This window comes from Nothoprocta perdicaria, unplaced genomic scaffold, assembly GCF_003342845.1.
Source record: "Nothoprocta perdicaria isolate Ctin4 unplaced genomic scaffold, notPer1 scaffold_16, whole genome shotgun sequence".
Taxonomy (NCBI): domain Eukaryota; kingdom Metazoa; phylum Chordata; class Aves; order Tinamiformes; family Tinamidae; genus Nothoprocta; species Nothoprocta perdicaria.
In genome coordinates, this window is record NW_020454760.1 from 4,437,132 (window position 1) to 4,462,847 (window position 25,716).

Sequence of the window (25,716 nt, forward strand, 5' to 3'; positions counted from 1 at the left end):
TTAAGAGAATATTTAAAGTTTTTTCCTGGAAAGGGAACTGTCAGCTATTGAGATGATTCATGTTTGTCTGAGAAAACAGCAAGTAGAACCTAATACAGATGTGAGACGAACACATTTAAAATTCATATTGAAATTCTGGATGTATGAATTGAAAGATGTATTTCAATTTTTGAAAAATAATGCATCTTGGGTGGTTTCCTCTGTTTTCTACGGACCTTTTGACCAGACCACAGTTCAGAAATTCAGCAAGTCCCTCTTGCAGGGTGGCTGGCGCTGTTTCTGTATGCGAGTTCCCAAAGGGAGGGCAAAATGATGCAGCATGAAGACTTTGTGAGCAATATGGAGCAAATTGCGTGCTTGGGATCGAGGTGAGGCCCTGCGCACCTTCCAGAGCTCCCCATCGAGGGCTCCAAGCACTTGCAGAATGCAGTGGGGCAGTGGCACCTCTAAATTATGAAAACAAACCTTCAAAATGAAAACTTAGGGAACTGCGCTAATATTTCTGAATCTGTAGAATTACAGCATTGCTGAAGGCATTCCTCTTTATGGAACTCAGAGGGAGGAGAGAATTGCTTCTAAGATAAATATCTTAAAATGATTCTCATCATTTTAAAATCCGTTTTTATGAAATTTCTCATTTTAAAGGTGTAACGAAGGTACATAAGATCATACATTTCTTGAACCCAAGAGTGAATGCAGAGACTTTCACCACATGCATAACATGAGTAAATATATATATATATATGCACACATATATATTCTTACATATAGAATAGTAAGGAAAGGCAGACTGGCCAGTCTGCACACAGTACTTAATACTTAACTTTCTTTATATACAGTTATGCCAGAAATGTTTGTTCCTTGTTTCCTTGTCTAGGAGCCAGGAGCTGGCCCTCTGTCCTTGACTTCTAATGTGTTCGATGGATTTGATGAGGGTATCACGATGTTCTTCTTTCAGCTGCTCTTGCCATTAACGCTGTTGCAACCAGGGTCGTACTGGCTGCGTGCCGGGTCGCTGGTCCCTGGACGTGGCCATTTCTTACACATAAATGACATTTTTGCATGGCAGCCACAGCGTATACAGTTGGTTTAGCTGCCTGGCTCGTGCCCTGCAGCAGGTGGGAGGCGCGAGGCCGGCACCTTGCTCAAAGAAAGAGGCTCTGCTGCCGCATGGGCTTGAGCAGGGCCTGGAGGACAGTTCCTGGTGTCAGTGATACCACAGCAATCCGTATGATTGCAAATGATGCAGCTCCTCCCTTTAGCACACTTGTTAGTTTTGCATTCTTTAGCTATCCCTGAGGATATTTTTCCTGGTGCTTTCAGAAGAAAGCATTTTTATGATCTAAAAAATGAAAAACCCTCTATCTTGTATTTTTGAGCTCACGCCCTCATGCAGACACAGTAAGAAATGTGGAGCATTCTTCAGGAAGTAGCTGTGGAAGCCTCTCCTAGCGAAACAATTTTGAAAATACTAAGGCTTTACATGACTGTTATTTTCAGTTGTGCTAAAGAACAAATCCGAGCCATTCACCTCCAACTAGGAGAGCCTGCAAAACTTCCCCCTGTTGCTGATGTAAGAATATTTAATAGCAAATATTTCATTCCACCTGTGGATTGACGTTGAGGGAAAGCCTCTGCTTGGATTTTTTCCTTCTGCCATGTAGTCTTGAAACTCAGTTTCAAGAGCAATTAATATTTATGAGGTTGGGCTTAGAATAATACAACTGCTATGAGACAGTGAAATTTCTGCCATTCACACAGTGCTGTAGAATGGTATGAATACATATTTTGAGTTTGAATGAATTAAATCATATTTAATCGTTTCTCTGCGAGCTCGTAAACAGACAGCAGTGCATATCAGCCCCAGCATACACTGTTGGCAAGTGACATGTGCTGTCAGCATAATTTTAGACACATTCCATTTCTTGCAGATTACTTATCTGGAGTTATTGGTGATTCACAATTTTAAACCTTTTATCTTTGGTGTACTAGCTACTGAAATCAGAAGGTTTTTTTCAAGATGTGAATCATCTCTCCTTTGGATGCAGAAGCAAGTGAATGCCAGCAGTGATTGTCTATGACTTCCTGAAATAGCATAATTAGGAAGCACACTTTGCAGAGCCCTTTATCTGCATTGATTTTAATCCTTTCTGGTTAAATATCTTCAGGTTGGCTTCCTTTCACTTTAGAGCCAAGTATAGTTGGAGGACTGTGTGTATAATTGGTGGAAAATACAAACAGGCTTAGTGTAGTAGGAAGGCAAAAGATATGAGCAGCTTAGTATTGATAACTCAGTGCTCCAGTTGTCCTGGGGAAAAAAATGGTTTGCTCTGGCTAAGGACAAAATCTTAATGCATTATTATGACTGTACATCAGTAGCTGAGCTGTAGACATTGAAGTATTACATTAATATTTGCTGTACTTGGATTAGCTGAACTGGTACTGTATTTAAGCAGGGACTTGGGCTTTCGTATTATTTACTTAATTATATTTGTAATTTACTGTGGCTTAGTACCCTGCATGATTTTTAATTGTGTGAGGGAGACTGTTAGTTTTGCTAATGAAATGGAATAAGTGAGTGCAATATTGCTATTGTGGCTTTATAAGGTTGAGTTTTGAGCTCATTTATGTTATGTTATGTTTGAGCTTTATGGTGTTCCCATCAATACCACACTGCTACAGTGCTAATTAAAATTTTAGAAGCTCATTCATCAGTAGTTACTATGTGGTCCTTGTTTCTGTGATTTTTGCTCTTTGGCTCTATTTTGGGTAGTGCTTATCTGAAGTTTCTATCCAGCAACAAAAAGGTAAAAAAATGTTGATGCTGGCAACTTGATATGCACTAAGTTTTGTTCTGAAAGACAGCTCTTCTGAACATCTCAGGATGCTGTTGGCCATTCTTGAAACCCTCTTTATAAAGATAGGTATTTAGAGACCTGTCTAGTTATGTATTTGTAATGTAACAGCTTTGGGCTGATGTAGTTAACTGGTTTCCTCATTTTCCCTACTGAAAGATGGAATCGTTCACTTTCATTATGAAATGCTATTGATTAATAAAAATAATAAAGTACAAATTTCATCTTTCTCTTTTACAGGATGTCTTTGTTAATTCAAAATGGCACAAAAGCAGAATCCCAGGACTGTAGGGATGCATCCTACATTCAGAAAAGCAACTTGCTGTCTAACAGAATAGACCCAGAATAACAGAAGACCTACCCCTCTTTTTCCTTTTTTTCAGTTTGCTTTTTCACTGAAGCCTAGTTGATGATAATACTGTGTTAAGGATAGTACTGTGAATCAATATTCTGCACAGAAGTGATGCAGCAGTGGCTAGAGCCTGCTCCTCAGAATTGCAGAATCATGGAATGGTTTAGGTTAGGAGGAGCCACAGGGGGCCATCGAGCTTAAAACCTCTGCTCAGGCAGTACCACTGTCAAAATTAGATGAGGTTACATAGTATGTTGTTCCCCTGTGTGTTGAAAAAAGAAAAGGATGTCATCCTCTTCTTCTCCAAGTGTCCAGAATCTGGATGGAACCACATGGTGACTATTTGTCACCTAAACACTGATTTTCACAGATTCACAGATTCACAGAATATTTAAGGTTGGAAGGGACCTCTACAGATCATCTAGTCCCACCTTCCTGCTCAAGCAGGCACACCTAGAGCATGTGGCACAGGGTGGCATCCAGGCGGGTTTTGAAGACCTCCAGAGTAGGAGACTCCACAACCTCCCTGGGCAGCCTGTTCCACTGCTCTGTGCTATAAATGATCTGGATTTTAGGCAATCTCTGTGCTATAAATGATCTGGTGAACAGTAGCTGAATAGATAGGATAAAAAATTGGGTCACTGTTGTGTGCTGACTTTACAAACTCGAGGTTGTAAAACAAGTATGATTCCTGCTATGGTGAAGACTGTGAAACAGTTCCAGGTTTTCTGTGAGTGAAAGTCATTTCTCAATGTCCCATTCTTTCATGAAAAAAAATGCCAATTTCAATCTAATCAAAGATCATCAGATGATCAGATGATGCTTTGAACTTCTGTACTTCATTAAAACATTACATTTACTTCAGTAAAACATTATGCAAAAATTTGTAGACATATCAACCTAAAAATGTCTTTTTTTAGGGAATGTTTTATTCCTACTCACCTTCTATTTTATGAGACTTTTTCCTGTTTGTCAGATGGGGAGGTCAGTTCGGATACCTTGGTAGCTGTGCCATTGAAAGAACACAAAAATGACTGAAACGTCAAGGTCGAAGGTCCATTTGTCTCATATCCTAATTCTAACCGTATATCATAGACCAAAAGATATAAGGGCATGACAGACACACAGTGATTGTAGGCACCAGAGCTAAGGTTCTTTCTAAGCTGCATCTTTCCGTACATCCTTAATTTCAGAGGGACTTAATTTTCACACATTTGCCCAGCCTTCTCTTGGATGTGGGATTCAATATCCGCAACATCCAATGGCAAGGAGATCCACACCTTACCTACAAATTGCAGATGTGGTTTTGTTTTGTTTTCTCACTCTCTTATGAATGTGGTTCTTCCTAACTTAATTGATACCTTCTAGCTTTGCCTTGGAAGAGGTAATGACCAATATAGACTTATTAACCTTGCCATGCTACTCATGATTTTATAGACCTCCATGTGTCAGTTGTCTCTTTTCTAGACCAAAGAGACCTGACCTGCTCATTTGTCACTTATACAAGAATCATTCTGTATCTTCCATCATCACCAAGGCCTTTTGTGGTTATATTTCTCAGATAGAAACAAAGTTGAAGAAGGTGAACAAAGAAACAAACAAGTATTTACAAATACGAATATCAATAACAAAGTCCTGAAGAATTAAATTTTAAAACTATTAAAATGATGCTGATTCAGTTTGGGCCCTTGGCTTGTGCAATGCTTCCCATATTAGAGAATTTGAAGTACACAGATCTGTTACTATCTCTGAATGTATTTATGTTTGTAGAAACTTGCTCTTATTTATTTCAGGCAGTGGCTTACTATGTGATCACACAGTGTGATGTGGGTGATATTTTTTATTTTCGACCCCAATCTCTTTCTCTGTCATCACTAAACCTGTCTGCTCCATTATAAATCCATTTCTCTGGGTAAAACAAGTTCAACTAAGAGCAACCTGGTTAAGCCCCGTATCAGCAGTGCTCTCAAGCTGAGTGACATGTGACTGTCTTCAAACAAGTTTAGTGGCTTTGCAGAAGTCTTTAAAAGGGAAGGTTTTGCATAACCACCTGCCTAACTTGATACTTTAGGAAACTATCTTTGAAAGCTCCCAAAGGGGACCTTAGATGGAAAAATCAATCCCGTTTACTTGCTACAATTAAATATACTCCATCATTCTTATACTCTTGTGGAAAACCCCAAATTACTATGATGTGGTCAATACTGTAGTCAAATTATAACCCTTACCCAAAAGGACTTGTCAGCTGCAAATTAGTGTTTCCAAAATGTTTAAAAAGTATTTTCTGGTTCTAGACCTCTTTCTTGATCTTCCTAACAATCTTTCTCATTTTACCTCTAACTTTACCCGCTTTAAGCTTCTTTTCCTCCCCACTTTGACATAAAAGCCTGCATAAACAGAAAATGAAAAGAGACTGTACAGCAAGAAATATTTTTAGCGTTAAAAAGTAGTACTCTGAAGCTGATTGTATACCTCAAGAAAGAGGTATGTCCTCAAAAGTGGATAACAAAATGTTATCTTTGGAAAATGAGTGGAATGTGTATTTTGGCATTAATAACAAAGTCTGATATGACGTTTGAAATTTTGGAAATAGGTTTTATGGTAAACAAAAAGACAGTAAGCCTGCATTGTTTTGAATCCACTTGGTGTAAAAGTATTCCCAGAAGTAAACTTTTCTATAGAAGCTGTTTCCATCCTCTTTGTAGCTATTTGGGAGAACTTCAGTTCAGTGCTTGATGCCTTTCGTAGACACGCGAAAATTCCTTCAGAAATCCATTTCTGAAGGATTTCATTTAAGGAAGTTCTCTGATCTGTGTGAAGGGAAGCATCAGATTGATCTTTGGTCTCTTCTGACCCTATAATCATGATTTTGTAATATTGTTGGGTTATTTAGCCTCTGAAATAGTTTTCTTGCTATTCTGCCAAACACTGTCCATTAATCAATTGTGGATATTTCTTTGAGTGAGATTCAAGACAGTAAAAGAGCTCAGTAGTTTCCAACCTTTTGAAGAGATTTTTGTACTGATTATACCTTAGTATGAAAGCCACATGCAAGAAAGATTTTTTCCTCTATCTTTTAACTTGCTTTTCAGAACAAATAAAAAATTGTCTGATATTGTAAACTGCATTTTCACATTAAAAGTTGGTGGTGTTTTGTGCTTACGAATTGTTCATGTATGCGTAGGAATTGTTACAAAGTTTTTTGAAAAAAAAATAGATAAACCTTTAAGGAATGAGAAACAGAACTTAAAATAGTATGATGACTCAGAACTTAAATATAGAGCACAGAAGAAAGACATTTATTTCTGTAAGTTTCATAAGTAGTATTGGGGAAATAAGGCAAAAAAATAGGTATCGGTAACAGATTGAAAGAAAGAAAAGTGCTTATCAGAGAAACAAAAGGCTTGGAGATAAGTATTTTCAGTTTGTATCATGTTTACATTTTGTATACATAAATGTGCAGTTTTTGTATACATAAATGTGCAGTGATTGGCTATTGCAGTTTTTTCAGCCATCCATGAGAGGCTGGTGAGGAAGTGCTGTGGCAATGGCTAAATTCTGCTGCTTTGTTGTTGGTCAAGGTCCCTTGCCTTAGCTCTGTTGCTTTTCTGTACAGAGGGGATTGCACTGCATGCTGCATGTGCGATGCAGGAAAGTTGGTAGTATGAGGAGGCTGCAGGAGAAGGGAGTTTACAGAGTTGGTAGGTTACTGGGGCGAAGACTTGTACTGATTTTGTTAAAGAACTGGCTAACTTTGTTCATATGTTGTTCAGGAATAGTAGTTTTAGATAGAACTACAGTAGTTTTAGATAGCACCACAAATGCAGCATTATAAATTCCAAGTACTCTCATTCGTGTGTTTTCATGGAAGCAGGAGAGGAGGTATGGGGAGGTACCGTGTGGAAACTTTGCTCAGAGATTTGGTACAAAAACCCCTCAACACTGTTGTAATTGGCGATCAAGTAGCTGCTTGAGATGTTATTAATTTTATCTAGTTTTGGAATAGTAGTTTTAACTGTAACACTTTGATTATATTTCAGAAAAGTCAAGCATCGAATATTGCAACTGACATCTGAATTAAAGAGTGTGCAAAAATCTCTTCCCTTTTAAGCATTGAAACAAATTAAAATGGAGAAGTGACTGAAGGAGGTGAGTCCTTTCTTCTTACTCTCTGATCGTATTCCTTGATCTGTCTCTGCATCTCTTTTATTCATGTTTTCCCCAGGTTTGCATGTTAAATGCAGGAAAATAATTGATTCCAAATTGTGAGCTGCTTTAGTAGACATGAAGGTAGCCTGATAGCAAGCTATTTGGGGCTTAGAAGAATATATATATGAAAGCCCATGTTCATTGTAATCTTGGCTTGCTTTGACTGTTGTTGTGTCCTTTTGCAGACTGTTTTCATGAGTCTGACATGGGCAGAAATTGTAGCATATAAACTTAAATGTCACATAAAGCCCCATAGGTGTAGGTGTACTGTAGATATGGAGCCGGCTTAGAGAGTAGGAGAGCCAGGACTGATTTGCCCTGAAGGAGTTTAAAGAAAGAGAAAGATCAGAGCCCAAAAGAAAGTACAGAGGACAGCAGCTTTCTGGATAGAGGTTTCGGCATCTTGGAATCAACACTGAAGTGGCTTGGAGGAGCTCTGATAGTGAAGGAACTTCTTGTTCCACATTTTCACAGCCTTTCAGAAGGAAAATGCTGCAGAAAACCAGGACCATATCAACCTGGTAGACATGCCATAGGTCAGCAGATCCCTACTAGCTCTAGCCTTTTGAGCAGAAATAGAAAAGTGGTGAAATGTATACAAATAATAAAAGAAGGATATTCCACAGCATTAATTAAATGGAGGCAAAAGAAAAACAGATGTTTATGTATTACCACACAATATTCCTAAGTGTACAGGCATTAGGAAAAGGAAGAGTCTGAATTTATATTTCTTTTTGAAGTGATAGGCTACTTATGATCATGAACAGCTCATGATTGCTTATGATTACATCAACTTTAAAAGTAGCTTTTAGAACTATGCTATGTTCAGCTATTTATAGATCAGTAACAAGCATGTTCATTTACTACATTATTATAAGTGCTCAATTATCTAATTGGTTGTGGATTCATCAAGATTAGTTAGGTACAATACTGTAAATTGTAAATTTCCCTGTGTGGATGGTAAGTGGGAGTTACTAAATGCAATGCTGTACATCTCTGGAATATTCTTCATATCATTCAAGCGTGATATTTACTCATTGTTTTCTCTTGCTTCAAAATATTTGAATACATTCCTCGATTACTTAGAAAATTATTTTGTTATAAGTAGAATATTAGTATCTATGCTCAAAGGTTAATTTGCTCACTTTAAGAAAGGGTACAAAGCAGCAGTAACAACTTTGTGTTTTATATACACTCATTCTACTGCTGCAGTTTATCCAGCGCTGTAAAGCCTAATCTGTGATCATTTACTATATAAATATGTGTATATATATATAATTCTCTACAACATATACATAACATGTGCATATACATCTGTACATTACACATGTATATGTCACATGTATATGTTAGAAAAACTTTTGCAGATTCTTTAGAGAATAGTATTTAAATTGTTCGTGTTTAAATGGAGTATTTAAATTATTAGATCAGCTCAGGTACCTTTGCCTCAGCTTAGCCTTTCATAAGTGATATCTAAAACTTCCTGGAAGAGGTGGCATTTAATGTTTGCAATGAGGTGATTTTCCAAAGTAGAGGTTGCTTTTTTAACACGAGCAGGTGTTTTTCATAATGATACAAAAATATATCAGTAGATGATGAGTAGACTTAGTAGATGTGTCAATTGCAATGCAAGTATAAAAACTCAGTCTCCTTGGTTCCCTGTAGCTTGGGTAAAAAATAACCATCTCCAGCATTGCTAGTGTTTAGTTTCTTAGGCTGTGCTTGAATGTGGCTAATTATGTACATCTGGATTTGAGCATGTGCCCTGCCCACAGAGAGGACGTACCCCTGGAGCCGAGAACACCTAGTCACTGCCATTCTCTCGGGCACTGGGATTAGCATAAGGAGGATGGGCCTCATCTTTCTTGTTGCTGACACCGGCTCAGCAAAGAACAAACCCTAAAATTTGTCAAGAAGCCCAGGCCTAAAACCATGAGGGAAAGAGGAAGGAATTAAATGCAAACTTCAAGCCAGAGCTGGAGTGAAGATGAGACAGAAAACAGTCGGTAGGAGAAGACTGTGATAGAAGAGCAAAAGCATGGCAGAAAGAAAGATGGGACTTAGGCTAAGGAATCAGAAAGAGAGCATGTTGGGCCCAGATCAGCCTGGAAGAGGTAGGATTGGAAAGCACTTAGTGCCTGGACTGGCGGGGGGGGAGCAAAATAATCATTATGATATATATATGCCTTTTGGAGCCGGAGGCGTCTTGCTCTTCTCTCTGCCCTCTCTTACCAATGAGCAAGTGTGAAATCACTTAAAAACAAAACAAAACAAAACAAAACAAAACAAAATAAAATAAAATAAAATAAAATAAAATAAAATAAAACCAAACCTTATCATCACACAGACATCTCATCAGGGAAACAGAGGTTTCAGCGCTTCTGTTGAGCCCTGTGAGCGATGATACTTGCCACAAGACAAGTCCGTGAGGATGGCTTGTCTTTTCTAAAGGCCGAGGAATGATACAGTAAGAACATTAGTAAGGCTGTTCAGTCAACTGTGCAAAAATGAGGAAATGACAAAATACGGCTTGTCTCTGCACACACAGCTTGACAGACGCTTTCCAATGTTTTCATGTATTACTTTCATAGAACATTCTCATGTACAGTTTTTACTTGGGTATCAAAATTACTTGGCTATCAGTAATTTCCTTTTTTAATGATTAAGAAGCAAACGTTTTAGTCTAGCAAACTTTTAATGATTAAGAAGCAAACTAGTTATAGTATTAGATTATATTATTTGATCCTTTTTTATGCATTTTATAGATTATATATATCCTGTTGATCCATGTATTGCATCTGGTACTTATTACCTAGCAGCATAAATATAGCCTTCAGTAATTGAGGATGAAGAACCACGGTATCTAGAGCAGAAATCATCTGGCACTTGGACAAATGCAGAGGAAAATTTGTAGCATTCACTTAGTGTAGCAGAAAGTTTTGTGCAAACTTTGTATACTTAAACACAGAGATGCGTATAAACATAGTCCTTTCCTGCTAAGAGAGTAATCCTCTGCTTATTCACCAAAAGCAAAACCAGAGGATGGAATTAGAGGCTTTTTATCTTTGTTGAGATTGGAGGTATCACAGAAAGCCAACAACGTGAGTGAGCAAAACACTATTTTAACTATTGAAGTAGGTATCATTCATGTTAAAATATATCTGTGAATTGACAAAATGTCAGAAATTCAGTAGTCCCTTAAGGTTATAGAGATGATTCTCGGAAGAATCACTGGTTTCTGAGAGCCGTTCTATCCGCTTAGTGCCTTTCTGTAAGGGAAGATGCAAGGTAGGGATGCAACAGATCTCTCAACAGAGGAGTACAAAACAGTACATTCCACCATTAAAGAAGACATTTTGTCCAGTAACACGTTCATAAGAAAAAAGAGGGCGCAGTCCAAGTATTTACTTATGGAATATATAGGGCATGTGCACCATCATTTTCCTCTATTGTTGTGAATTTCTTTTTTAATGGGAGCTCCAGATAGAACTTAAATATGCCCAAAGCTGCCATTAAAATCAAAATCAAAACATGCTTATCAACATGGAGATGATGACCAGACTTTGCAGAAGTTGTATGTGAAGAATCTATAATGAAATGTACTGGGGATATGGAAGAAACTGGACTTTAATGAGGCCAAACAAAAACAGTATGATCAATCCTCAACAAGCAGAATGTATGAAGCACAAGTGCATCGTAAGGTCTTCCTGTCTTAGATCACTGTTAAGTAGGTAGGATATTGGACACTTTGTATAGTCTAATTATGCAGCAATCTTGGGCTTTTCAAATCACTGTTCCTCAGGGGTAAAAGGACATATGATCTAGAGAACAAATTACCAGTTAAAAGACAGGATAGTCTTTGATGCAGTACAAGAGGAAGCATTAGATATTTTTCAAGAAATGCTAATGTGAAGGTAACAGATATAGCTGTAATGAGAAGGGAAAATTGTTATTGCCTCAGGTAAAGTACACTGAGAAGACAGAGAGCAAAGATGAGGCAAAGACAGAGAAATAAAATATAAAGAAAAATAAACTTGAAGGAGTTAGCTGAACAATTAATTGTGTATTTTTTATTCATTTACTTTTTTAAAGAGAATATAGACAAAACATTTTTATTATTATTTGAATAATATTTCTAATTGGATATATCAAAGAATAAACATGTAAAATGATAAAGAAATAGACAGGAGCATTGTCTTGTCTATGCTGGGAAAAAAAAAGAACATTTTAAAAGTTTTCAAATAAAGCTACATTTTACATATTTTATATGTAAAATGGTTTTTTACATATTTTATATGTAAAATGGTTTACTTATGCGAAAACCAAACATCTGTATAAAGGGATAACTCTTGAGAAAGAATACGTAGACAGCCAGGGAGAGATTATGTCAATATCTGAAGATTCAGGGTCATTTCCCTTATAAAATAGTAGTGGTGCAGTTGGCCTTACGTTACATAAAAGAGCACTCGTAGAGAGTTAGTTCTAAATAGCAAAGGGCATTTTGGCAACCAGTGATGAGTGAGAAGCCTAGGGAAAACTGGCAAACTTTTGGGATATAGTGGATATTGAAATTACTCCTGGACTTTCCCAAGATTTGCTTGCCACTGATACTGTAACTAAAAAAGTCATTGCGCATGCATGCATGTAGGAAAATGAGTTATCATATATAGATGGAGAAAATATTTTTAAAAAATTAGATTAAAAAAGTGATGAGATACAGAATAACATTGTTCAATAGTTTTATTTGTAGTGATAGATAAGGAAACAGTTAATATATGTGAACGACAGAGATTTATCAATAAATAAATATAAAGTTTTGATGGATTTGCTCATGGGTTAAATATGTACCTGGAAAAAAAAAGTAACAGAATAAAGAGAAAAAAGTGAAATTTGATATGACAAAAACTCAGTTTCTCTGTATCAATCTGAAGTAAATCCACTTTCAACACATCTGGCAGAAATTTCTAACCATTCCTCATAGATACAATCATTTCGTATCAAAAATCATTTCAGAAATGTGCCTTTGATCTTCTGCTTTTTGACAATTGATGTCATCTGCATGTTTTCTGATTAAATTATAGATGAAAGTGCAGACCCTCTTCCTCCACTGTATCGAGACTGTACTTTTTTTTTACTGTGCGTGGGAAGTCACTACTGGAATTTGTCGTAGACTGTCAGAAAACCTTATTTTAAACAACTGAGCTGAACTTCTATAAAAGTAAAGAAACTTTGTAACCTTCAGATCAGTTATTTTATGCCATCCATATCTTTAAAGCATGACCATTATACCTTAAGGACGTAATTGGAGAGGAGTAAAGAAATGTTTCTGCTTTATACAAATTCTGTCAGGAGTACCACAGTACCAAAAAAATATGCCAAATGCACCTTTTTTAAAATGCTGTTCCTCAGCCTTTTCTTACCGTGACCAGCCAAAACTGATCTCCCTGCAAGCACATTGCTCTTGAGGCCAAGGGACATGCTATTTGTGACTGGTGACACTACGGTCTCAAGCCTCAGAACAGGTCATCTCTAGCACGAGAAATACTGGAGGTACTCTACGTTTTTTTGTGTTTTTATACTCTTTCTTAAGCATCTGCCTCTGCCCTTATTTCTAATAGCAACTTGTTGGGCTGGGCTTTGCAAGTGCGTGCATTTGGAGCTGCGTTCCTTAAGAAGCTTGCGTGATCAGTCAAAAATATTACTACCATTGACTCAAAGAAAGGGAACATTCCTCTTATGCACATCACTCTCTCCCAGTACAAATTTCAAATCAATCACAGCCGGAAATACGTGGGCACAAGATAAATATCTCACCACTTCTAACTGGTCCATGGCAACCAGGCACTATATAGGTACACTGTCACCCTGGAAGAGTCATAGGCAGTACAATCTTCTCTTTAAAAGCTCTGTCTTTATATTCTTCTACAAGCATAACAGTAACAACTGAAGCAGCAAAAATCTGATTCACATAATCATTTTATTTCAGTGTTGCAGGCATGGAGCCTGCGCTATGCAAAATGAAAAGAGAAATTTGTCATCACTAACTAGTGAAAGTCTGGCCAGACTATGTTGGCACTGTCTTCCAATTCGTGGGATAATATAAAATTACGCTGCTCTGAAAGCTTTATTTTATTTGAAACTTTCTCTCTGCCATGTGGTTATTATTTTAAACTGTTTCTGCACTCTGTTTCATCTCATTTGCCTAGATTATAGCCATCTTTTTTTTATTTTTCTTTGCCCTTTTCTGCCAAGTATTCTTATTTTTTTTTTTTTTTTACATATTGCAGGTCTGATCTTTAAAATGGGCTGGTAGTGTGAGGAAGGGGCAGGTTAGTTTTCGTTCGGAGTAGGGGCACTGCAAAGAACTCAGATATGTAGGACTTGAGTGCTCCAGGGATCCACAGTAATGAATCACTTGGCTGCAGAGACTGTGTTTTAAAGGTCAAAAGGAAAAACAGGAAAACTTCTTAACAAATCAGCATTCATCAAGAAAAATGCATAATTGTGTGTTACTGAAGTTTTTGGAGTTGTCATTGTGCTTAAATGACGATTTTACCTGAGGAGTTTGATAAAGTTTAAGTTGGCTAAGAACTTCATGCAAACTGTGGGTCTGTGCCGGTTGGTTTGTTTGTTTGTTTTTAAAGAGGGAATATATATTTCAGTATTGGAAAGTTAGTAGAATCAACTGCTTTGTGTTCATGTTTGACAAGATGGCTAAGAAGTTTTAAGATGCTTGAAATCCGAATTTTGCAAATATTTAAAGCAGATAACTTTCAAGAACTGGAAAAAAAAGTATAAAAGCATTAAAATTAAAGTTTGGAAATAGTTTGGAAATTGATAAAGGGTAAACCTTTAAAGTGCTCACATTGGAAAAAAAGGGAAAAAAAATGCAGAAAATTTGGGAAAAGCCACAACATTGGTTCAAGTGTTGTCTGTTATGATAAGATTAAAATAATACAGTGTGTTACCTTCAGTGAGGGGACAGTCAGAAAATGATTTTGTTGGTATTTAGAAGATATCAAGCTCCTGAGACTCTTAAGCAAAAACAAAAAGAAAGCCAGTGTGTAGAAGCTAAACTTAGAAGTAGAAGAAAAGTGCATATTTTTAAGCAAAAGTAAATAAGCTTTGGAAAAAAAAATGCTAAGCGGTGTTTTGAGTTTTTTTTTTTAACTTAAAATAATTTATTTGGTATTGGGGGTTGGAATTTAGGGAATTAGATATTCAAACATCCTTGAAATGTACTCATTAAATTCACCAAAATCTCTTGGGTTCCTTGGGTTAGAAACTCAGCAAAGCTAAAAGCATTATGCTGCTTTTGAGTTGCAAACTACGGGACTTGATGGAAGGTGCCGTGGAACAGTGTGAGGTCTTCTGTGATGTGCTGCACAGCAGCTTTACTTCTATTGCCGTAGTAGTCTCTTCTGCTCACAGAATCAGTGTGTTCATTTGTTCATAAGAATGACTAAAAACTGTTCTGACCTCACAGGAACTACTTGAGCTGGCTACTGAAGTACTTTCAAAGTGTTTTCCTTCAATCCATCTAATAAAATGATTGTGATTCATTTGTATTGTAGCATTAGAATGATATTTCACCTTCATTCTTCTGTCACCGGCAGAGAAAAGCCCGAAGGACCAAGTCCCAGTAAATAGATACCATATATCAGCTTGGCAAGAGCTCTGTTTCTCTTAGGCTTTCAGTAGCTGACTTGATTGACGAGGCATAAGGTGGTCAGTCGCATCCCAGGACATGCGCTGTGATGTTGGTGTGCTGACTACCTTCCATATCCAAGCACACTGACTGAGCATTTCTTGATGTTCTGTAATATTTGCTGTAGAAACACATTTTATTTCTCTCACCCGAAAACCTTGGTGTTAAAGAAATGAATCTGGTTGGTTCAGTTTTATTTCAGGGAGAGTTACATTGAACCAGAGGGTACTAAACATCCAGTCATGCACCTACTATAAGAAGTGACTCCACTCTCACTGGACATGATAAAAATTACTATAGAAGTGATCTATTTTCTTTATTTTTTATGCACTTACGGCTCTAGGGTGCAGGGCTGATTGATTGCCACCTGTCCTATAAGCATCTGTGGCAGATCAGTACAAGTCCCATTTGTAAGCCACTTTCCTAGCACCACTTCTCAGGGATATGCAACTGAAATGGGATGGTTGTGGACAGCAAAGATCACTAGTGGATTAAAATCATTATATCTCAAACATTGGGTTCTGTCCTGAGTTTTGTTCGCTCAGAGAAGTGCTTTTGTGAAGCTGTAGAAATCCAAATTTTGCCTGATAATCATTATGTAATCATTATGTAAGTAGAGAGCAACAATCTGTAACTGAATTTTTTAGGTATTTCTTCAATTTTTTTCAGGAATATACAAATGGAAAAAACATGGAAAAAATAATATAGTTTGCTTAACGCTTAATGAAATTATATTCCCTATGTCCCACTATTGCTAAATGGCTTTTACAATCTATCCTTTCTTACCTCAACCCAGTACTACAGGTACAAATATCAGTATGACAAGGAGGAGTATGACAGTATGACAGGCTGCCCAGAGAGGTTGTGGAGTCTCCTTATGTGGAGATCTTTAAAACCCGCTTGGATGCAGCCCTGTGCCACGTGCTCTAGGTGACCCTGCGTGTGCAGAGAGGTTGGACTAGATGACCTCTGAGGTCCCTTCCAACCTTGGGCATTCTATGATTCTGTGGAGGCTTCATGCCTCTTGAAAAGCAGGGTGAATTCAAATATCACTGTACAAATAGTTTTGTGGTTGATATGTCATAGATATTTTGGAAGTATGTTTATCCAAGACATCAATGTGACAACCAAGATAAAATAGTAGATTGTTGGGGCTAAAAGAGTATGTAAAACCTGTTTGCTCTCTTCAGTGGCATTGTTGCATTTTGTCATTTTGTAGATCCTCTGTATGTATTAACAAGTCCAATAAAGAGATGCCGCAACATGTGTCTCAGACAAATTGTTGCTGACTATTGCTCACAAAAATTCCAACCTGAAAAGCAACTACTGTGATGCACTAATGTTGGTAAAAGATATCTTGCCAGTTACTTGAATTGTGGACATCGATGTCCACATCATGGCAGAGAAGATGAAGGTGTATATGTTATCCATGTCAGTTTTTCTGTTTCTACAAGTGAGCAAGAAAAAAGGTAACATATATGTTTCTTAACTGTATAGCCATGTGGTTAACTATATAGCCACATAACAGAGTATTGAGATGATATATTCTAATTTGCTTCCGTGCTTCATGGAAGGGTCTTACTTGCCTGTAAGGCTGTTCTGATTGCAGCCTCAAAGCGCTGTGTGAAAGTGCCATACATGCTGTGTGAAGGTGCTGGAATAGCTTAAGAGGAGGAGCACTGCTTCCTGATGTATAGACCTTGATAAAAGTACCTCCTTGACTCAATCAAAATTGTATTGTTTTGGCTTATGCTCTTAAACTAAGTTCACTTCTTGATTTGGCCAAATGACTCTGGAAAATGTTTTCAGATTGTATAATTATTATATTATATTATATTATGCATATGTGTGTATAAGTGCATATATGAATATGTATACATATATGTATATGATTTAGTGTAGCATTTTGTAAACATAAAGAATAAATATAATTTATTCTTTCTTTCTGTGCAGTGAAAACAGTAACTCAAATATATATTGAAGGAGATGAGGCAATTTAACTGTTCCAGGAGGTACAAATTGGACTGATTAGGTCAAAACAGATTTTCTTTAATATGACATGTGGAATCTGCCCATAAGCAAAATAATATCAGCAGAACTGAAGGCAGTCAGCATGACATCACAAAAAAAAAATAATAGCACTGGGTTAGAATCTGACTGCAATAGCTGTAGATCTTAGATTTTAATCAGGAGCAAGCTAATATGAGGGAGAGAGAGATCTAAGCAACTTTGTAGGAGATGCAGTAATTTGATTCCCTAGAAATAAGTTGGATCTAATACTAGAACAGGCACCTTCATCTAGATGCTATTGGACCATTCCAATAGTAGGATCATTTCTAGAAAGTTGTAACAAGGAATAACTTTGTCTTGCAGCACAATTTCTGGTCTGCCTTTTGACTAGGTTGTAATTGGTGACACCAGTAAGATACTATGGCAAGAATTAATGCCTTAGGCAAGAATAAGCAGAGAAGCTTTTGGAAAAGAATGGCAGAACCAGATGTAATGTGTCATCATTTTACCTATTGCCAGCTGTGAAATGATGTTTGTTTTAAAGTTAAATGAATTAATACCTTGAGATTGCTTGGGCGCTTAATTGATCTCTCATGGAGATGTCAATAGCCTCAAATCTGAGAAAACAGAAAATCTTTAATGCATGCTGTATCTTGATATCCTTGTACAATAATTTATTTATCCCGCAGTGCCTGACTTCTGTGTCTTTCAACAACATTTTTGATTTTTTGTTTGTTTGTTTGTTTTTGAAGGACTAATCTCCATTTTATATTATACTGTGATAAGATTGCATGACTATATTCTATATCATATCTTCTCTCAGTAATTGTTTAGCAGTCAGAGAAGGGGAAATCAATTCTTATGCTTTTTTAGCTCTTCACTTCTAAATCCAGTGTTTCTTATGTGAAGTAGCTCTCATTATATGTACATCTCTGTTAAGCTATTTTAGTTTGATTGCATTTATTTTCTCAGAGCTTTCCTCAGATTTAAACTAATGAATGTTAAAGAACTAAAAGAAACTCCTTTTTCTTCCTCTTTTTAAAAAGTCAGATTGATTATCTTCTAGAAATATATACCTGACGTGAGTCAAATTATCTCATTTAGGATTAAATTAGATACTTGATTTGTAGCCAAAATTCAAATGATAAAGCAAATTCTGAATGGCAAATGTAGTTTATTAGCTCATATGCTTCTGTCTCACATGTCATTTGATTTACTAATTATGTGCACAGTTTAATTATATTGTGCTTCTTTATAGCAGTTTTGATAATTTATCAGATATCCTTCTTGGTTAGAGTGATTGAAAGTGGTTGGTGGAATAATGAATAACTGTTACAGTTACTAATAGTTTTTGCTGTTACTCAGTCTCTTAGACTGTGCTCAGTTCTTCTATGTATGAAAAATCAAAACTTATTTTCTGTGAGGAAATCTTGAATACATTTAATGCTTTGCTTTTTACGGAGAGGCATTTTCTTTACTTCTGAAATTTTATTTTAGTTTTATAAAATGAAATGCCCATCATAGCGGGTTTGGACCTTTGGGCAAAATGAAGAAAATATCTTTTTTTTTAAAGACTTTAAAATGTGATTTCTATTATGTCTGTTATTTATCTTTCTGAATGCTACAGCATTACTAATCAGCATTACAGTATTTAGCTTCAGCATTACTAAAGCAAGGGAAGATGTATGAGACACAAATGCCAAGTTGTCTTCTTTCGGGAAACGGAATGCAAATTTATGGCGTATTTTTTGACTTTGAATTATTTATATATCAAACATTACCCTGATAAATCCTGATTTACCTTATTTGTGTTTTCCTAATCTCTCCTACCGTCTGCCCTACAGTTTTTAGTAATCCTCTTGACCCCCAAAAGTCTGTGAAAGGTGAGACTTTCATATCCCAGTCCAAATGAATATTACTCAGATTCCAAAATTCTCTCTGGCTGTACTGAGTAAAAATGTATTTCTTTCTTTATTGTAAATAAAACCTGCCTCTTCATAGCTACAAAAACAAGGTGCTACTTTTGTGCAGGATTAATTAATTAATTAAACCTTTCTGTTTGGTTCATTATAGTAGTATCTGACATCCTGACGCATGTTTATCAGTTGGTTTTCTCCCTATTTCTCCAATGTGAGGAGTGAAAATGATGATCCTGAAAATAGAAGAGACTCAAGGAGGAGACTCCTCATACTGTTTCTGACAATATCAGAGGGCAGGCAGGTATCTGAGGAAAGCAGTTTCACTGGGGACAACCCAGTGTTTGAGTGATGAGTGTCTCCTTGCTAAGGGGAAGATGGGTGCTGGCAGTGTTTGAAACACCCATGTGGCATGGGTTTGGATTTGCATTGGTTTCTCTCCAGAGACCAGGGAAAATTTAGGGGACTACTAAACAGACTTTGATTGTTCTCATCAGTCTCATTAAACGTAGGTGTTTGACAGGGCCCCGTCAATGGCGTTTCTGCTGTGGCTGCTATCTGCTGGCCTTTGTATTTCCTGCTGGGCTATTGGGGGCTCTCTGGTGAGGACGTTTCTGTCTGGTAAGGGCAAAGATTGCTGCTTCTACACTGAGGGGGATTCTCCTGGAGATAGATCTACTGCTGAGAAGCATTAAATTTCCTCCTGCCATCATCACTTAACCCACAAATAGCTCACATCAACACCAGTGTTACAAGTTTTGTTTTCAGCATTGACAGCTGAACTCAGAATCACAGAATATTCAAGGTTGGAAGGGACCTCTAGAGCTCATCTAGTCCAACCTTCCCGCTCGAGCAGGCAACCCAGAGCATGTGGCACAGGGCGGCATCCAGGCGGGTTTGGAAGATCTCCAGAGAAGGAGACTCCACAACCTCCCTGGGCAGCCTGTGCCAGGGCTCTGTTACCCTCACAGGAAAGAAGCTCTTCCTCACCTGGGAGATGGAACTGCCTCTGTTTCAACTTATGCCTGCTGAAACTCCTGCACTGTGGTGAAATGTAAAGGCTGACAGTGGAGGTATACTCATTGGGAAGGCTGTTAATTGAGAAACTACTACCCTGTAGTCATTCAAGGATCATTTATTTATATAAGCATTAATGAATGTTAAGTTGGGTGAGAAAAGTCAGCAATTTAATTGATGAATGTTATAGCCTGGTATAGCATAGTGTGATTTATTTTGCAGTTTTAATTATGTATAGCTACAGCCTAGAGGCTGTTGTAGATAGGAATGCAATAAGCCCATCAATAAATAAATATTTTTCTTCAATGTATATCATGTTTAGCATTTCCTATAAACAATTATTTTTTGTAAAAAAAAAAAAAAGTTGATGCTAAAGTCTGGCATCAACTATTGTATAATTCTTTTATATTCTTTCTTATTTTACTTCACATTCTTAACTACCACCCCCCATCCCTCCCACAAGTGGCAGTCAGGCTGAGTACCTGTCACTCCAGGTGAACAGTCGGAATTACTCATTTAGTCTAAGAGCCTTGTCTAGGCTTAGTCCTTAGTGAGTAGAAATAGCACCAACAGAGGAAATCTTTGCTAAATTCCTAAATGCCGAGGACAAATTGTCCTCCAGAGGTACCTGTCTCTGTATTGCGCCGGAAGAAGCACTGGCAAAGAACTGAGACTAGAAGACTAATTTTTTTAAGTATAAATCACATTTGAAGTGTTTAAATCACTGCTAGTTAATAATAGCCATTTTTTTTTCACAAGAGCAGAAAAGAAGGACAGTTGAGTGAGCCTAGAACTTAAATATTTATAGGTATGTGTGGCTTTCCAATGTAAGTTATAATGCACCGTTCATCATTCCCAGTGAATGAACAAAAAAATGTATCAGGGCTTGAAACCATCTGGATGTGCTTCCTCCTTAGTAAGAGAATTTTGCCTTTCATTCCAAGTAGCTGTTTTTAAAACACTAGTTAAAAAAATCAGTCCTGAAGCTGGTATATAATATAATCTTGGATGTTCCTTAGAATGGAAACTTCCTTAAGATTTCTTCATGTTTCTCAAGGTTCAGTTATATTCCTCAAAACTCTTTGTAATCCATATGAATTACTAAAATGCTTGAATGTATATTTGCGAAAACTGATTTGTGGTATAAAATGCCAAGATCTAGAAGATATTCTTTAAATGTTTATTTTTTTCCTTTTTCTTCTGTGTGCTTTAAGCAACAGTATTTTTTTTTTTTTTTCTGAATGAGGTATTTCTCTAGTGTATTTTTCAGCTCTTGAGAAAAGGCAACTAAGAAGTTCATATACTTCCCCGCTTGTCCTGAAAATCTCTAAAATACCTGTCTGCATTCTTTTCTGTTTTTCCATTCTGCCTCTCCTCTTTCCATCCTTCTGTCACTTCAGAGTTAAGGAATGTAGTCTAAGCCCTACCTCCAACCTTCTCTGCTCAGCAGAGATCCTTCTTGATCTCCAAACATTTCTTTTTTTCACTTGCTTTTCACTTCATGCCAATGTTATGATCATTCCTCTCCCAGGAAGGATTATTTGGGTTATGATATTTTGCCACTGGCTTAACCAGTCCTGTGGCAGCCACCTGGCCTGGCTGTAGGGCCAAAAGTGTTGCCAGAAGTTCAGAGCGCCCGTGCCAGTTCAGTTGTGTAACAGAATGGAAGGTTGTCTCTTTATGTGGGGAAACGAATTTCAGATGGAAAGCTACATTCTCTGTTAAGCAAGAGAAAGTTCAACTTTCAGAAAGGAATAGCTGAATTTTAAGATAAAAAAAAGACTCCAGCTATATTTAAAATGTCTTTCTTATTAGAATACAACTAAGTACACAAAAGTGCAATCTCACAGTTTTGAAAAAGTGCAGTGAAATGTTTCTTAACCCAAAATATTAAAAAAAAAAATTGATTTTTCTCTCCAGTTCTCTGTAAACATCTCTTAAGTTGCTGTTTAAAATGAAATAATTGGTAATTGGATGACTGAACTTCATCTTTTGTATTACTGATGTTTTGTTTTATTCAGTTTTCAAGATAATCATACAACTAACTTAGAGATTGCACACCACTTTCATTGCTAGTTAGGAACTACTATGTTCAAATATGTGTTATGTGATTTTTTTCTGAAAATTGTGTAACTTAAGCTGTATTTTTCAAATTATAGATGAAGTGGAATTAAAATGTTTCATAGCTCTTGGACTTGATCTGGAAGGTAGAAGGAAGTTAGAAGGCTGTGGCAGTCTATGAAATTTGCACTACTTGCACGTAGCTGATTTATTTTTTCTGTACTTTTATAACAGGAAAACCCAGGCATGTGAATGCTCATGCAAATGAATTTAAAAGGTTTTGCCATTGTCACAGAGAAACTTACCTCTGAATTACAGGATACATTCAGTATGGCTAGGATTTCCTTATTAAATACATTTTCAATATTGGGATTTTCCGTAGTAGTACTTTTCTGCTTTCATTATAGAGCAAAACATGATTTTAAAACTGATATTTGGGTGGCAGCATACTAAAGCTGTCATGTAAATACTTGTAAATGCTTACTAAATACAGAACAAATTTTAACTCAGGCCTAAAAATAGGACATCTCAACAATTTCTGTCCCCATTCAATAGCTGCTGTGCTTGACCAACCATCCAAAACAATAAGGTAGATAAAGGTATCCTTCATTCTCATTTTTAGCTTTGTATTCAATGAGTTTGTATTTATTGTCCAAGGTCAGCTCAAGCACAGATTATCCTAAGTAGCAGAGAGGCAAGGGAAAAATAAAACACTGATTTGCAGGTATTATATAATGTCTACCTGTAATGTATTCGTTTTTATGACTATTTAGGTCACTGTACCTGATCCTTTGTGATTCATTTTCTTTCTATTTTTGATACTGCCTGGAGATCAAATATATAGAGATCAAATGATGTATTTCCACAACATACAGCCAAAGAAAATATTTGGCACTATATTTAGAACTTCCACGAGTCAATAAGACTTAAAAATTCAAGTGAAAACAAAGTTACCAGGTGACTACAGTTGATAAACCAAAAGAGATGCAAGAGTCATACACAGTCTTTTCATATTGACTTTCTGTCAGGTAAAGGATTAAACATAAGACCTTTGTTGTTTGGCTGCTTCCATTTACAGTGAAGATAAGAATCCACTTCTGACTGTTTTACACAGTCAATAACTGTTTTTGATGGTCTTTAACAAATTAATTGGACACTTTTGTAAAACTTCCTTGCAGAGTAAAGCATTCCATCTGCTGTTAAGACAAACTATAGCTAAATAGCTGTCTTTCTCAGAGTTCTTCCAAAGTCACATACTTTAAAGGTTATATATGATAACTGTATTTTAATAGGTGGGAGGTGTTTTATAGAATTGGTACATATACGTTCTTGATGCATTGCATATTTTTGAGCAAATCCTTCAATCAAAGTATCATCTGTAATTCCCTGAGATTTACAACTGTTCACTGCCAAGCACTTTTACTTTGTCCCACTTTCTTAGAGTAGCTCCATCTAAAGGGACTGTTAAAATTCAGAATCACTGAATCATGCAAAGGAAGGATGTTTGTTCATGTGTAATGCAACTTAATAAGCCAAAAAAAAAAAAAAAAAGAATTTATACAACTAAAGAAAGTCTTGTTTTATAAGGAAATAATGACAGCTCCTTTATTTCCAGTTCATAATAGATCTTACATTCTGATTAATTGATTACACAGGTATTAGGTAATAAGCACTTAATTATCAAGAATGTTATTCTGCAACTATAAATTGCTATAGAAAATCAGTCTAGAACAGGCAGGCAGTGAAAATAGAGTTTGGTTGAATGCTACCACGCTGTCATAGGCTTAAAAGTAGGAAAGGTCTGGAAAAGAGGAAGGAAAACTTTTAGTCCTATTAACAGTTTGTTTTCCAAGTTCTTCTTGCACTCAGCTTCCATTTTATTGAAGTGCTTATACAATGAGTTTCATAGGGAGCATCCTAATGTCTGTTACATCACACATTGTCATAGCAGATCTTTTGTAGCTTGTAAATATGTAGAGATGAAGTATATATGGTTAATTTACACATTCATGCTAATACAGTTTAAGTGGTAATTATTCAATAGACTACTATCAGGCAACAGCCCGATACTTCATTTTTTACAAACTGAAAGCAAGTTGAGAGCACACATTTCATAAAGAAAATTAAAGGTTATAGAATCCTAATATCTGGAATAATGACAAAACAACTCCAGATTTTCATGTAAAAGGAGAATGGCAGGATCACTGCAAATGTAATATAGTCTGAACATTGATTGACATAAACCCTTGTCAGGAGCATTTATTAAAATAGGCAGTCTTCACTGTTTACTTCTTTCATTGCCACTGAACGAAACAAATTTGTTCTTAAGAAGCAATCTCTCTTACTTAGGCATTATAAGAGCTATGTGCTGACATTCTGCTAAGGCATGAATGTCATTCCATGTCAGTACATTTTTTTTCTTTACTTGGATGGCTTAAAATCAAAGAGTAAGTGAAGGCCATGATAAATTTAGTGTGTCTTTGATATTTCTCAGGAGGAATAGAAGTGTATGTAAGAAAAAGGGAACAGAAGCACTAAATATGCATAAGAAATCTTAGGCATTTAAAATTTCTGCATTGTTTGCTTCTCAGAAGAGATCCCTGAGGTACCTGGGTACATGAATCCCACAACTTAAATACTGATTTTGTTTCTAACTGAGAGCTAGACATGTAATGAAGACAATGAAATGAAAGTAATGAATGTAATGAAGACAATGAAATAAATGTTTTCTACAATTTACTACAATTAAATATTATATTTTTACTATGTGACAGTCACATATAAATTTTGTACTTTTTTGCACATCATCTGCATTCACTTTTAGGCATGATCTGGAAACCCAAAAATTTCAAGGAACCTGCCTCAGAAAAAATAAAGATTCTCCTAGAAATGCAAAAAAAAAAACCAAAAAAATCCGCTTGGACACAGCCCTGTGACACATACTCTAGCTGACCCTGCGTGTGCAGAGGCGTTGGACGAGATGATCTCTAAAGGTTCCTTCCAACCTTAAGGATTCTGTGATTCTGTGAATTGCTTTGAGTCTTAAACATACAATAAAGTAAGTAAAAAGCAATGCAGATTGAATATTTTCATTTCTTCTATTTGAAAAAGATACAACAACAATATGAATCTATAGATTTTTTGAGTAGTTATATTTTCAGTCAGAACCTTAAATTTAAACATTGAGGATCATCAGTTGGTTGCCTGGCTATTAACAAGTCTTACATCCTACACAATTTCAGAAGCTGGCTTCCAAAAAAAGAGCTCTTGCCATCTGCAGAATTTACATCATAGAATGCATGGATCTGCATTACATATTCCAGCATCGTTAGAGGTTGTGGAGTCTCCTCTGGAGATCTTCAAAACCCATTTGGATGCAGCCCTGTGCCACGTGCTCTAGGTGACCCTGTGTGTGCAAGGAGGTTGGACTAGATGATCTGTAGAGGTCCCTTCCAACCTTAAGGATTCCACGATTCTATGATTCTATGATCGTGTTTATGTTCCCTGTTGATGTAAAAGAGGGGCAGCTTCTGTTAGCTGGGGGACTTTTTTACAGTGGACAGATACATCTATGCAGTAGTGCAGTTG

The 25,716-nt window shown here is 36.6% G+C and overlaps 1 protein-coding gene across 1 annotated transcript in view; it reads left to right on the top strand.

The window, feature by feature from the left end:
• The window catches only part of DLGAP1 (DLG associated protein 1), a 369,407-nt gene that overhangs the window by 131,288 nt on the left and 212,403 nt on the right, over positions 1 to 25,716 (top strand). Inside the window, exon 3 of the mRNA XM_026035402.1 lies at positions 7,248 to 7,356. The gene's annotated coding sequence lies outside the window, so the exon portion shown is untranslated. The remainder of the gene's footprint in view (positions 1 to 7,247; positions 7,357 to 25,716) is intronic.